Here is a 16,730-nt window from a genome sequence, read left to right on the forward strand (position 1 = left end):
TCTTTCTTTCTTTCTTTCTTTCTTTCTTTCTTTCTTTCTTTCTTTCTTTCTTTCTTTCTTTCTTCCTTTCTTTCTCCCTTTCTTCCTTCCTTTCTTCCTTTCTTCCTTTTTTTCCCCATTACCCCTTCCTTTCCCTTTAAGTTACTTGTCTAAGCCACATAGGTAATATGTCAGAAGCAGGATTCCCATCCATATCTTCCTGACTTGAAATCTCATTCTTTATCCATTGTGCTACCTAGCTGACTAGTATGCCACTTTTGAAACTGTGAGACTTTGGGCAAGAAATTTGAACCATCTGAGTCTCAGTTTCATCATATTTAATATAAAGATTTTCTATTCAATTACTTCTAAGGACCCTTTCAGCTCAGAAATCTGGAATCAAATGGTCCTGTGCATATGTATATCTTTTTATTTATATGTGGATCGATTACTATTATCATGGACACAATTTTAATTGTCCATAAATGTATACACCTTTATTCTCTGATTTCACACTTACAAGATTAAATTAACCCAGATAATATCTAAACTGACCCTTTCTGAATGGAAAGGATAGGTTAACTTAAGAGATTTAGTGTAGTAAATAATAATGATAGCATTTACTAATTTTTTATTTTCTCCTAATTTTGAATCAAAGCATTAATGCTAATTAGTATTAAAATAAGCATTACAATGTTTGATGACTTATTAATTGATTATTTTATTGATTAATTGACCTTTATAAGTGACTTTCATGTGCTAGTCATTATGTTTAGCACTGCACACACAAATACAAAAGGGAAATAGCTCTTAACTTCTAGGAGCTTGCATTTTAATAGAGACAATACATAAATATATAAATGTATGTACAAAATAAATATGTAGCAGATAAAAGGCAACCTTCAGGGTATGAACTGAGGATGGAATAGATAGTCACACATGAACTGAATTTTTAAGGAAATCAGGTAGTTTGGGAAGAGATGATAAGGGAGGGCAATCTAGGCTTGGGGCATAGCTACTGCAAAGGAATGGAAATGCAAGATAAAGAAACACCCTAAAGGGTAACATGAGTATTGGGTAGAAAGTAACATATAAGAAAACTAGAAAAGTATGATAGATTTAGGTTTTGAAAAACTTTAACAAAAAGAAGATTTTATGTTTGTTTTTAGAAACCATAGGAAATTATTGTAACTTATTAAGGGTCCAAATGGTTAGAGCTGTGCCACTTTCCACTTTGGCACCTATATAGAAAATGTATTAAAGTGGCAAGAGATTAGTCAGGGAGGCTACTGAAGAAGTTACTGAATTAATACAGTTGAAATGTAATCTGGACCCGTACTAGGATGGGTTTTTTTTGGGAGGATAAAAGGAGAGAGGCATATGAGAAATATTATGGAAACTGAAAGACAGATTTTGGCAACCGATTAAATTCCTAAGGTAACAAAGTGAGTTCTTCTGACTCACAATCTAGCGTTCTTTTCATATCCTACTTTTCTCAATTTATTTTCAATGGGTCTTCTCTCTTTTGAGGCCCTATAGTACATAAGATCTATTATAATCATTTCTAACCTAGCATACATTTTATATTAATATTTACTTTTTAAAATCTGTATACATTCTGCCTCCCCAATTACAATGAAAACTCATTAAAGATGACATGTCAGGATTTCTTTGTTTTCTCCATTTTACTCGACTGTGGCCTTAATCATACTAGTAATAATGATTGCTGACAATTGTATAATGTTTTAAAGTTTGCAAAGTACCTTATGTAAATAATCTTATTTAAGCTTCACAAAAACCCTGTAAAAGTAGTTAAGTTATTGCAGGTATTATTACCCCCTACCACTCCATTCAAATATATTGTTTCCTCTAGGCATGCTATCTACTTCTTTTGATTTATTGAGAGAATTATTCAACTCAAATATAATTTTTACATCATATGTTAATGTGGCAGTTTTTATTAATAAATACAATCCGATAACCATTTAACTTTTTAAACTTCAGTGTGTAGAACTGAAAGGGAAAAATCCATATCTGTGGACTCCACTCCTAATCATTCTTATATCTTTTGAGGTTCCTAGGATATTTTTATAATTCAATATAGGTTATCATATCTTTGGAGGATACACACACATATATACATATTATTTATTTTAATTTATTTTATTTTTTACTTTGTATGTGTGTATATATTCAGAGGTACTTAGATCTTCCCTTTTTCAATCTTAAAGCTTATCTGTAGGAAGCACTGTCCAGCAAACTATAATTTCCAGATGAGAAAATTATCATAACCCTTTTGTATTATTCCTCCCTGTTTAACCTTGTCACCTGTATAGCCAGACTTCTTTTCAGACTGAGATTTGGAGGGAGGAACAGAGCAAAGATGCCAACACAATCATTGTATAATATGTATTTCATTTGGGAGCTACATCCAATAACTTTTTATTCTGGAAAGGAAAGAAGGAGGGTAAATATGGTTAAGGCAGTAAAGATTCTTCTGTGATAAAAAAAAATCTGAGAAAGTGAAATATGCAACATTTTTGAGTCATGAAAATAACAACCACAAGCTAGAGGAACATTTGAAAATGTTTCATAGCCCCACAAAAATGTTCTAGTCTACCTTCTCCCAAGAAACAGACAAATCATAAAATAGATGAAATGTTTATCATTTACAACAAACTCAGATTGAACTGTAACAGGATAGGCTATATCTACAGAAGGCTGATGACTTACATTTACAAAGGGAGGAGAGAGTTGAGATGGAGGATCATAGAATTGTAGACTTAGAACTGGATGGGACTTCTGAGATGACCTAGTTAAATCATTTCAATTTGTAGATTAATAAACTGAGAATTACTAATATAGTTTTATTTCCCCATGTCTACCTTTCACTAAATAACTCCTTCCTCACTTTCAAAAAAGGAAGGATTTTCTACCTTTTTTTTTTAAATTCAAGGACCTTAGCATAATATATACTGTATCTAGTCCTGGGTAATTTTCTCCCATGCTTTCCTTTCTTTCTCCCTTCTCCATATATTTACCCCTGATCTAGGAAAGAATGTTTTATCCTATGGAAATGAAGAGGAGGAAATGGTCCAACTTTGGGCATTGCTGGGGTGGAGGATGTAACCATTTTATATTGCTGTATAACTACAAATCACAAAAATGTAAAATTTGATTGATTCCTGATTTTCTAGAATTTTCTATAGAAAGACTAATATCAATTTAATTTCAGGGTCAATTTAATTTTGTGCATGGATATTTTCATCAAATGTTTCCAGTTCTTATATATTCCAGTTCTATAATCAAATAATTATAACCCTTGAATAAACCATAGATACCATGATCCCAAAGAGGGTTAAATAATATATCAAGCTATTATTGAAGATCAGTGACAGAACTCAAATAAGAACTAAGTGTCCAGCTTCCTATGCAGTGTTCTATGCAATGTACTACTTTTATCTACCCATCCCCCCAAAGAAAAAAACAGAAAATTTCACTTAAGAATTTTTAAGTAATGATCAAAGATAAATTAAACAACAACAATAATAATAGCTAACATTTATATAGTGCTTTATTTACATTTAAACTTCATTTTGATCCTTGCAAAAAAAAATTGTAGATTCTATTATGATCCCTATTTAAAGGAAAAGAAAACTGGTGCTCACAAAAGTGAAGTGACTTTCCCAGAGTCACATGACAAATAAGTTCATGAGGCATAATTTGAACTCAATTCTTCCTGATTCCAATTCCTGTGCTTCATCCACTAAACCACTTTATTGCCTTCATCCTTATTATCATCTTCTGTGATCAAGATTGACAATTCAAATCAAATATGGGCAAAGTGACCTGCTCTGAAGTTTTAGTGAAATGACAGATAGTCACAAGTGACTGTAATGTTTGCTGCACCATTTGTCAAGGATAATGTCTGGCAAAAGGAAGCTCATTCTTCAGACTCTTCTTGGGGTTAACAAATCTGAGGCATGCTGTCAGAGCTGAGATGGGAGAAAAATAACCATACCTGCCTGCCAAACATGGGTACCAGCTTTAAACAAGTTTGTGTGCATTTGCAGGAACTTGTGAGTCTCCTATTGAAAATGAACGGGAGACTGGTGAGTTCCCGGGAACACCCACAAATTTTCCTGCTAATTTCATTACTTTGCAAAGAACAACAAGGCTTGTTGGTGACTGCCACTGTTTCACTATCTTCTTTTTATGAACTCAAAGGAAACATCACTCAATATTCTTGGAAGCCTTCAAAGGAAGATAATACTGAAAGAACTGTTGTTTCTTGTCATTCCTCTCTATGATTTCCAGTACCATCATCAGACCAGTAAAATAAAGAGCTCTCCCCATCTATGAATTTTATTCCACAGGTATATATGTTCAAGATTAAATATTGAGAATACATTTTCCAATTGCATATACAATTTATGAAAACAGTTTACATAACACTATTTAGATTTGTAACACACATTTTGGGAAAATATTAACTTGTTATGTAAAAAGATTTGCAGACTTTGGAGAATCATTATCTTTTTTTCAAATGCCTAAATGTAGAGAGAATTAAATTACCAATACCATTACTTGAATTGTTCTTCATTGAAGTTTTAGAGTATTTATTTAACCTTTTAAAAGCATGTTTCCGTTTCTGATCTTTTTCTAGCATTTCATTTGGGATGATTTCTTGGATTGCTCATAGCTCTTTATTTTTATTTTCCAAAGACTATATTTAATGGACTATCTTATTATTCAATAATTCATGTAAGTACACAAAAATGTTCTATTGGATTTGGATTCTTTCCATAGGATTTATAATCTACTATATGTAAGTCAGATACAAGAATTTCAGAGATCTCTGTGTTTCTTCCAATATTCTGCACTCTTTCTTTATTTTAAATGAAAGTCAGTGTGGTCTAAAGGAAATAAGTGGGTTTCAATCCCACCTCCAACACTAGTTAGCAATGCAACTTTGTAAGCATCTTAACCTCTCTTGTGCTTCATTTCCACACATTATAAATTGATAATAGTACTCATATCTAGCTTTTACTTTGCAGTATATCTTAGTCTGATTTCTATAGGAATTCTTCCTCCTGGATCTAATTCAATAAGTATTGAGCCAAAAAACTACAGAACTGCTGGAACATTTTTGAAAGAAGCAGAAAGATGGAATGTTGAACAACATGCTTCATAAACACCATCAACTATTAGATTTCCAGAATATTCCTTTGCCTAGTGGGCAGTCATAATGAATTGAGACTGACTTTCCCCTTCCATGAATAAGGACAAGTTTAACTTTCTTGTTTAGGCACAAATCAAGAAAATGAAATCATTTATTATGATAGTCATAGAATCAAAGATTGAGAGCTGGAAGGAATTTTGTTGACAACACTAAATCCAAAACTCTCATTTTGTAATTGAAGAAACTGAGGTTAAAAGGAAGTAAGTGACATACCTAGGCTTAAAAAGCAATATTCAAACTCAGATCTTCTTGACTTCTGATCTCTCTACTGCACCCTGCTGCCTCATATATGTAGTTAGTAAATTTTCTGTAAGTATACATATCTCATTAAGAGAAATATCAAACTTTCTGAGCATTCAGATTAGATTTACTCATTTCTTATATCTCTCCCCTACAGTATATAGCAATTTAATATCATTATAATGTAACATAAATATAACATATCCTGGTGAAAGTAAATAATAAATTGATACTAAATCTAACATATTAATGATGAGACAACTCCTAACTTCTGAGAGTTTACATTCTATGTGGTCAGAGAAGTTTATAATAGTTACATAAATAGTCAAATGCAAAAAAAAAATAGAAATAAATTCAATAAAATTAGAAAAGATTTTTCTAGTAAGAGGCACTGCTGTTGAGTTTTGAAGGTAGCTACATTTTCGAAGAAAAGGTGATAAGGAAATAGTTTAGGAATGGGAAGGTAACTAGCAGTTAAGCATCTTTATGGGCACAGAAGTGAGAGACAGAATGTTGTTTTTGAAGAACAAGTAGTCATGTTTTTATAGTATTTGACACTATTCGCTATTTGTCTTTTCTCTTAGATACACTCTTTTCTCTGGGATTTTTGTCCCACTTATATTCTCTCCAATAATATATAAAAATTGATAACTGTTTTCAAACATTTTGAAGTTCAGATTCTTTTCTTCCCACCTTCTCCTACCTTCCTGAGGGATCAAATAGTCTGATATAGATTTTATGAGTGCTTTCATTCAGTACATATTTTCATATGTAAAAAATATCCATATTGGGACTAAAGACATATATTACATAGGCAATAAAAAAACTCATGAAAGAAATAAAGTGAAGGATGGAGTGCTTTGATCTGCAATCAGATTTCAGCAGTTCCTTTTTTGGGTGTGGATAGCTATTTTTTTTTTTAATGAGAAATCCTTTGGATTATGTTGGACCATTATTTTGCTGATAATTGTATAGTTCTTCACATTTGATTATTGTACAATATTTCTGTTACTGTATAGTGTTCCCATGGTTCTGTTCACTTCACTTTGCATCAGTTCATATGAATCTTTCCAGGTTTTTTGAACTAATCCAGTTCATCATTTCTTATGATGCAATAGTTTTCCATTACAACCATATACCATAGATTGTTTAACCATTACCCAGTTGATGGACATCCCTTTAGCTTCCACTTCATTCTCATCACCAGGAGATCTACTAAAATATTTCACAGAAGTACATCCTTTTCATAATCTCTTATATCCTTGGGATACTGTGTAATTAGAATCTGTTACCCTAAAAACTAACATCCCCAGCAAAACTATGATTCCCAGAAAAAGCTGCGATTTGTAGAACCCTACTCACTTCCTGTCCTTATGTGTTGATGTAGAGAGGTTATAAATTGGGTGTAGTTCCATCTCTCACTCTTTCTTTCTGTCCTGTCTCAGCTTTGGTGGAGCAGTGATTTTCAGACAGGTAGAAAACTTAGTCACATGGTTCTGTTTTGTCAGATAATTATCTATATAACAATAATAATTGAAGTATTTGACATTAATTTAACTTTTACAATACAGACCCTGTAGGAGTATTGCTTGGTCAAAGAGTTTGGATAGTCTTGTGACCTTTTAGGTGTGGTTCTATGTTGCTCTCTAGAATAGTTATATCAGTTCAAATTTCTACCAACAGCACATTAATGTTCCAATTTTCCCATATATCCTCCAACATATATATATATATATATATATATATATGTTTGTGTGTGTGTGTATGTATTTTTTTTCTTTTTGGTCATATAAGCCATTCTGATAGGTATGAGGTGGTATCTCAGTTGTTTTGATTTGGAGCATTTTTCTTATGACTATAGGTAGTTGCAATTTATTTATCTGAGAACTGCATGTTTATATCCTTTGACCATTTATAAATCAGGGAATGTTTTGTATTCTCATAAATATGGCTCAATTTTCTATATATTTGAGAAATATCAGAGACACTTGCTATGATTACCCACCCCACTCCAATTTGTTGTTTCCCTTTTATTTGTGTCATAAGAGGAATTTGGAAGAATTTTTTCTTCCCATATTTTTTCAAATAGCTTTTGTAAAACTGGATTTAATTGTTCTTTGGCAGTTTGGAAGAATTCACTTGTGAATCCTCCTAGCCCTGGAAACTTTTTCTTGGAGATTTCTTTGATGGTTTGTTCAATATCTTTTTCTGTGATAGGATTGTTTAAGTATTCCATTTCCTCTTTTGTTAATCTGGGAAGTTTATATATTTGTAAATATTCCTCTATTTCAATTAGATTGTCTGAATTATTGACATATAGTTTAGAAAAAATAACTCCTAATGATTCAATTTATTTATTCAATTAGATTTCACCTTTTTCATTTTTTATACTGATCATTTGATTTTCTTTTCTTTTTAAAAATCTAATTAACCAGTGGTTTATTTACTTTATTTTTTATTTAGAACAACTCCTTGTCTTATTTATTATTTCAATGAAATTCTGAATTTCAATGTTATCATTCTGTCCTTTGATTTTTCAGAATTTACAATTTGGTATTTAATTGGGAATTTTAAATTTTTTTAAAGTTGCATGCCCAATACATCAATTTGCTCTTCCTCTATTTTACTGATGTAAGCATTTAGAGATATAAATTTCCCTATAGGTACAGCTTGGGTTGTATACAAAAAATATTGCTATGTTATCTCCTCATTGTCATTTAATGAAATTGTTGATTATTTCTAGCTCTTTGAACTATTCATTCTTTAGGATAAGATTATAAATTAAACTTTAGCCTTTCTGCTGCCCTGTGTTTAATGTAATTTTTATTGCATTATAGTCTGAAAAAGTTGCATTTAATATTTCTACTTCTCTATATTTGGTTGTGAGGTTTCTTTGCCCTATTATATGGTCATTTTTTGTCAAGGTGACATGTACTGCTGAGGAAGTTATATTTTTTCTATTGTATTTAGTTTTCTCTGGTCATCTAGCTTATCTTAACTTTTGTAAAGTTTTGTTTATCTCCTTAACATCTTTCTTATTTAATTTTTGGTTGGATATATCTACTTCTGAGAGAGGAAGTTTATTTCCCCCCACTAGTAGAGTTTTACTGTCTATTTATGCCTTTAACTCATGTAACATCTCCTTTAGGAATTCAGATGCTATGCCATTTGGTATATATATATATAATATTTATATATTTCATTGTATATGAGGCCTTTTATCAAGATACAATTCACTTCCTTATCCTAGCTGTCTTTGGGACCCTCAGTCCAAATGGTTTCTCTTAGCGGGGCTTGCAAGCAGTTTTTCCAACTGGATTCCACTACACCTCCCCCCCCCCCCAAAGCCCCCTTTCAGTTTCCCTGTTGTCTCCAGTGCTAGATGTTCCTGGTTCTTCCCTTTTCTTACTTCAGGCTACATGAAAGTGACCAGGACTAGGGTTGGGCTACTTCTTCACTCTGCAATCTCATTGCCTCAGGCAGTTTGGAAGTTATAGTGTTACTCCCATAAGATCTGTTATTTCATTGCCTCAAGTAGCTTGGACGCTCCCAGGACTATTCCCTGTTCTATCTTTTTATTACCTCATGCTACCTGGAAGTGGGTAGACCTTGCATTGAGCTACTACCCCACTCCAGGTGCCTAATGTCATGTACATAGGGCTGCTCCCAGCTCTGCTCTGAAGTTTCTTTACTTCAGGGCTCTGTAGGGTTGGCTTTAGACTTCTCCCTGCTGTCTCATTGCCCCTGGCCACTTTGCAGCAAGTAGGGCTGTTACTTTACCAGCTACCTTGTTGTATCAGGACAGTTGGAAGTGCTCCATGCTGTTGTTCTTTCTTCTAACTCCTCCTTTCCTCTCAATGCAGCACTCACTGACATACTATCTGCTCTATCCCCAGTGAGATGTGTACCTTCTGCTTTCCTTTGTTTTGGGGTATTTTATTTCTTTTTTTAAAAACATTTTAATTTGGAATATTTTTTTCATGGTTACATGATTCATTATTTTTCCTACCCTTCTTCCCTCCCACTCCTGGTGCTGACAAGCAATTCCACTGGGTTATACATATATCATTGTTCAAAACCTATTTCCACAATATTCTTATTTGAAAAAGAGTGATCTTTTGACATCAAAATCCTAATCATATCTCCATCGAACCACGTGGTCAGTCATATGTTTTTTTTCTGAGTTTCTGTTCCCACAGTTCTTTCTCTGGATGTGGATAGTGTTCTTTCTCATGAGTTCCTCTGGATTGCCCTGCGTCATTGCATTGCTGCTAGTATAGAAGTCCATTATATTTGATTTTACCACAGTGTATCAGTCTCTTTGTACAATGTTCTTCTGGTTCTGCTCCTATCACTCTGCATCAATTCCTGGAGGTCTTTCTAGTTCACATAGAAATCTTGAGGTGCTTTATTTCCTATTTTTGCATGTATGGAGGGTTTAGATCAGCTAAGCATCCTTTAATCTACCATCTTAGCTTCCAATATGCCACTCATTTTTTTTCAGTAAAGAACCTAAAAGCAAGAAAGGTTGTAAATTTTTTAAGATTGCAGAGACCGAAAATACCAGAAGTCACTTATTTTATTTTCAATTAAAAGTTTCTTGATGCCCTCTTTTATATATCATAATCATTTTAGATTTTTTATCCTTCTAAAAATACATTTAAACTAAAATGCATTTATATTTAGTAAACCTCACCTTGCACAAAGAAATCATTATTGATGTAATGATCATGATTCAGAGCATATGCAACATTCTACCCTCATAATCATCCAACTCTTTAAGCCTAGATGGAAGGTATATTTTCTCATTTCTTCTCTATGGCCAACACTGGTCATTACAGTTATAAAGGGTTTGGCTTTATTTTAATATTATTTTATTTATATTGCTGTAATTGTGGTGTATATTTTTCCTATAGTAGGTAATTTCATTCTTCATTAGTTCATGTAAATTGCCCCATGTTTCTGTGAATTTCTCACTTTCATTTCTTATTGTAGAGTTCCATTCCATCTATCTACCACAATTCGATCATCTATTTCTCTGTTATCTCTCTCTTTTTTTTTTTTTTTACTGAGGATTTAATTTTACTTCTGAGTGAAGACATTGATTTGAATGATCTGTAATTGAAATGCAAAGGCGAATTTCAGTTTTATTGGTTCCCTCGATAACATCTCAATAGCTGTTCAGTTTAAGGAACTCATTAAGCATATTTTCCCCTTTTCTTTAGGGCAACAATTTCTAATTTTTTTCCTGGACTGGATTATCTCTAGTATCCTTTTTACTCTAGAATTTTACGAATATATTATTCAAAACTTTTTGTTACTCTTATTTGAATGGAACTTTTTAATGATCCCAACTACATTATTACATACTTTCCCTTTATTTGCAAACTCATTTCCTTTAAAGCACTGAGTTCTACCGAATAGATTATAATATACTGCTGGAATTGTACCCATTACCATTTTCTTCTTTTTGTTTTCCAAAATATACTCCCCGTAGGAAATTTCCTTGCATATTCGTCTTTAGGCAGATGTCAAACTCTTAACATGAGGAAAAAATTAAAGAAAATTTTTACTAAAATTTTGAAAGTATGAAAATAATCATTGATTGTTTTAGCCAAAGAAGATGAAACTTGCTACCAGTATGATGAGAGCCATGTTGTTCTGGATTTAAGTTACAGGTGTAACTTCAGAAAACTTAAATGTTCTTCTAAGGAGACTTTCCAAAAAGCAATATATTTAGCTAGGCAATGTATCCATATATTAAGGTCAGATAATATGTACACCATGTGTAGGAGGTATGAGGGAGAAAGGAAACATTTCAAAGATGGAAATGGGATATTCCAAAAATGTTTTCATATAGCCATATTAGGCTTGATAGAACAAAGGAGAAAATTCACTAAAAAGAGAGGGAGTTTATAGCTGCTATTGAATTGGTAATGACAAATGATCAAATATGAAGTTTACTGTTCTATTTCCAGGAACTAAATTTTATTAAAGATTAGCAAATTATGCATGAGGAAAAAATGTTAAATTGTTTCTTTTTTAAAAGTGTGAAACAAGGGGAATATTTGATGCAAGGAAATCATGTGAGAATTTGTATACATACCCTTTTTGCTGTAAGTTAAGAATCTAATCATAGTTGAATTAATCATTGTCCTGAAATCTAAGAAATTTATAATCTTCTATTAAGACTTATCAGCTCAAAGATTTCCATTGAATCTTAACTTAATTGATTTTTCAATGCCTTTCACTCTTTTTTTCTGTAAGAGAGCTAATTCTTTAGAGCTGTGATAAAGTTATCTCATTTCTGAAGGGAATTTTATAAAGACCATATGTGGTAAAGTGATCCTAATTTATTTTATTTACCAGGGAAAACCTCAGGCCAACAAGGCTATCATAATACCTAATATTACATATTACTTTAAGGTTTATAAATATGTTACATGTTTTATCTTATTTGATGCTCACAAATCCTCTGTGAAGTGTGTAATTATCCCCATTTTACAGATGAGGAAACAACCTGATAGAGTTTATCCAAGATCATAAAGATAGGAAGTAGTAGCTAAGGCAGAAATAGAATTAAAGCCTTCTGACTCCCAATCCATCTCTCTACACATCCTACCACCATGCTACCTCTTTCTCCTTTACTCAAGGCCTGGAACTGTGTGCTATTTGACTGAACTTTTCAGGTTTCTTTTATTATTGTCCTCTGTGTTTGAATTCCTTAAAAATTAGACTGTGTTATAGTTGAATAAATATTTATTTAGCTGTTTTGGTTATGATGGCAGAATAGTGATTTTGCTTACAAAAACATCAGCATCTGAAAAAAAGATTAAAAGAATTCTTCAACTAGTGATAATGGAGTGAGAAACACACTATCTCATGACTATAGCTGATCTAAGATCTGTCACTCTGCATTACTTTTTTTTTAACCCTTGTACTTCGGTGTATTGTCTCATAGGTGGAAGATTGGTAAGGGTGGGAAATGGGGGTCAAGTGACTTGCCCAGGGTCACACAGCTGGGAAATGGCTGAGGCCAGGTTTGAACCTAGGACCTCCTGTCTCTAGGCCTGACTCTCACTCCACTGAGCTACCCAGCTGCCCTCTGCATTACTTTTTATAATTATTATAAAGGTTGAATTAAACACAAATGTATGCAACTAGTTTAAGTACCTTAATGACAAAAGTAGGATCAGTTATATGATGGAAGCAATTAAGTAGATAAAGCAAAGCAAAAATTTTACTTTGATTTACTTGTGTTGATTTGGAATAACTAAGTTGCAATACATTTCAACTCTAATCTGCTTACCCAAGCTAACTCTCCATGGTAATTACTTCATGTGATTCCACAGTATTGCTTTTCCTGAGCATTACCTTCCATTCTTTCCTCTCCTGACCAACAAATTTAGTTAATTAAAAAAGCAATTCCATTTTATAATCCCTCAACTTCTCTCCCCTCCAAGTTTCCATTATCAATCAATGTTTTGCTCCTGCTCACTACTCTAGTCAAAACACCAATAGGAAGAATCACCATCTCCCAAAAGCTAATGACTCATTTTCTTGCTTCTCACAAGCTCTATAAAGCTTCCTCTAGACCACATCTAGCTGAAACCCCATCACACGTTTCACCAAGAGGAATTTTTACATCAGTCATCCTAAAAGACAATTCTAGATGTAAACTCCATAGCTAAAAACCAAATCAAACCAAAACTAAACCTTTGTGACTATTCCCTGTTTAATAAAAGTCAAACTTATGCTATTAACTTGATTTTCTCTAACATTTTCACTTTTTTCTAATATTTTATAAACTGGATTTCAAAATAATTGGCTTTCTTTCTTTTTTCAATCCCATTTAAAAATACTATTGATTCTAAGAAAGAAAAAAGTAATGACTAGGCAACTGAGGTTAACTGACTTGCTCAAAGTCACACAGGTGGGATGTATCTTAGGCCTGATTTGAACCAAGGTCTTCCTGACTCTGGGACTGGTATTCTATCCATTGTGCTACCGAAATACCGTTTATTTATTTTCTAATCCCATGAATTTTATTGCAGACAATTAAATATATTATTCTGAGAAAGAGTCCATAGTCTTTTCAAGACTGCTAAATAAATCAACAACATACAAAAAGGTCAAGAACCCTAGAATTAAATACAACTCAAAACTTTTTATTTTATGCTGTCCTCTTTGTCCTGAACTCTCTACTTCCTCAATTACTCACCCTAAACCATCCTCATCACTATCTATTGAATTCGTAGGCATGTTTCTAGGCCTGCTTCTTCAATGATTCCCCAAAATGAAAAGTAATATCTCAACTTCCAGGCTATGATGGCCATAGAGTAGAAGCATCTTCTTCTCCTCATGATCAAGTGATAAAATGTACCTCAAAAAGACAAAAATGAAATTCATATGAAAGAAGTGGCTCTACCATATGGCACAACCTTGAAGGTAGGCAGAGTTTCGGCATTTCCACACTAAAAGGGAGTAAAATTACTCTAGTCAAAGCAAGAGCTGATCACCCCTCCTTCCACTCCATCTATAGCACTAGAGTCAGAGCAAGTGCAGGACAATCTCTAGGTTCTTGGGAGACTGGCTGAGGACACCACAGACTCGCCCTTGAGAGCAGCGATCTCAGGAGGCTGAGGAACATCGATGTGGGCACAGAAATAGGGCAGAGAAGGGCTACCCAAAGCAGATGCAGTAGAGGCTGAAAAAAATTCCTCAGGGCAAAAAATGCTCTGTAGCTTGATACAAAGAGAATCACTTACTCTCCTGACTCAAAATTCTGACTGGGAAGGGAAGAAAAAACTAACACAACAATGGCCACCAACACCCAAGAACTACAGACTACAACTACCAAAAAAAATATGAAAAAGCCTCTGACCTTATATAACTTCTATGGAGAAGGGCAACAGACTACAGAGAAGAAAGAAGAGGGTGACAAACAAGCAAACACATCCAAACTTTCAAAACAAAAATGGAAATTGGTCACAACCTTTTGAGAAACTCAAATTTGAGTTCAAGAACCAAGTAAGAAAGATAGAAGAAACTTGACAAGAAATGTAGGAAATAGTTAAAAAACAAAATAACAGTTTAAAAGAAAAACATATCCCACTTGGAAAAAGAAACCCAGAAATTACATGAAATAACAAGCAAATTGCAGACCAGAATTGACATGCTGGAAGCCATGAAAAGCAGTATAGACCAAACCGAAAAGGAAAATCAAAAGATCATAGCTGAAAAACCAATCTTTAAAGACCACAATTGGACAAGTAGAAGCTAAAGATCTCACAAGACAGCAAAAATTAATAAAGCAAAGTCAAAAGAGTGACAAAATAGAAGGAAATATGAACTATCTCACTGAGAAAATGGTTGACTTGGAAAACAGTTCCAGGAGAGACAATTTGAGACTGGTAGGTCTACCTGAAAACCTAGAAAAAAACCAGAAAACTTGATATCATATTACAAGAAATTATCCAAGAAAACTGCTCTGATATTCTTGAATAATAGGGGAAAATGGACATTGAAAGAGTCCATAGATCATCCTCTACATTAATTCCCCAAAAGACAACCCTTAGGAAAGTAATTGCCAAAATCAAGAGCTTCCAAGATAAGGAGAAAATAATGCAAGAAGCCAGAAAGAGACAATTCAGATATGAAGGACTTCCAATCAGGATTACACAAGATCTGGCATCATCTACACTAAAGGACTGCAAGGCTTAGAATATGATATTCTGAAAGGCAAGAGAATTGGGTCTACAAACAAGTATTACCTACTGATCAAAAGCAACTCTATACTTCCAGGGGAAAGTATGGGTATTTAACAAAATAAAAGATTTCCAAGTATTTGTAAAGAAAAAAACCGGACTAAATGGAAAATTTGATGTCAAAATATGTAATTCAAGAGAAACATGAAAAGGTAAACAAGAAAGAGGAAGAAATTTTTAAGGGTTTCACTAAGGTCAAGTTGTTTATATTCCTATATGGAAAAATGATATTTGTAGTTCTCAAAAACTGTATTCACCATCATAGTTATTAAAATAATTATTTGTAGGTTGAGGTTGGTGTACTAAGTCATTTGTGATGATAAGTAAAAAAAAAAAGAAAAGGGAGGTGGGTGGGAAATAGAAAGTGACACCAAGAGAAACTTGAAGGAAGAAGAAAATAAGATAAATTAGAACACATTAATAGGCACATGGGAGGGGGAGGGGAAGAATTCTATTATAAGAAGGAAAGGATGAGTGATAATAGGTAATACTTAAACCTTACTCTCAGTGGAATCAATTCTGAGAGGAAAGAGTATCTAGATCCATTTGAGCATCAAATTCTATCTTACCCAAAAGGAAGTTGAGAGGGAAAAACTAAGTGGGATAGTTGGGCAGAGAGTAAAAAAAGGGAGAGAAAGAGAGGAGGGAGGGAATTCAATAGATGCTACAGAAAAATATAATGGCAATAAGAAAAGAGGGGGTGGAAAGGGAAGTAAAATAAGGGTTGGGACTAGGAGACCTGATTAAAAGCAAAATACTGGTATAGAAGGAAGTGGTTAAAGAAGAAAGGGCAGAACTAGGAGAAGAAATCAAAATGATGAGGCATATATAGGTGGTAATTATAACTCTGAATATGAATAGGATAAACTCACTCATAAAATGGAAGCAAATAGCAGAGTGGATTAGAAACCAAAATCCTATCATATGTTGTCTACAAGAAACAAGCATGAGGCAGGTAGACACACACAGGGTAAAGGTAAAAGTATGGAGCAAAATCTATTGGGTATCAATTAGGAAAAAGAAGGCAGGAGTCACAATCATGATATCTGAATAGAGCTGATTAAAAGAGATGGGTTGGGCATGTAGGTAGCTCAGTGGATTGAGAGTAAGGCCTAGATATGGAAAATCCTGTGTTCAAATCTTGCCTCAGACACTTCCCAGCTGTGTGACTCTAGACAAGTTACCTAACCCCCATTGCCTAGTCCTTACCACTATTCTGCCTTAGAACCAATACCCAGTATTGAATAAGAAAAAAGGTAAGGGTTTAAAAAAAAGAAATAGGGAAAGTAATTACATTCTCATAAAAGGCATTAAAGTCAAAGAGGAAATATCAATACTCAACATGTAGCCACCAAATCACATAAAATCCAGAATTCAAAAGGAGAAACTAGTGGAGCTTAAGGAGGAAATAATAGGAAAACTATACTAGTGGGAGACGTAAATCTTCCTCTATTAGATCTAGATAAATCAAAACAAAAAATAAATAAGAAAGAGGTAAAAGA

Source organism: Gracilinanus agilis, chromosome 1, assembly GCF_016433145.1.
Source record: "Gracilinanus agilis isolate LMUSP501 chromosome 1, AgileGrace, whole genome shotgun sequence".
NCBI classification, from domain to species: Eukaryota; Metazoa; Chordata; class Mammalia; order Didelphimorphia; family Didelphidae; genus Gracilinanus; species Gracilinanus agilis.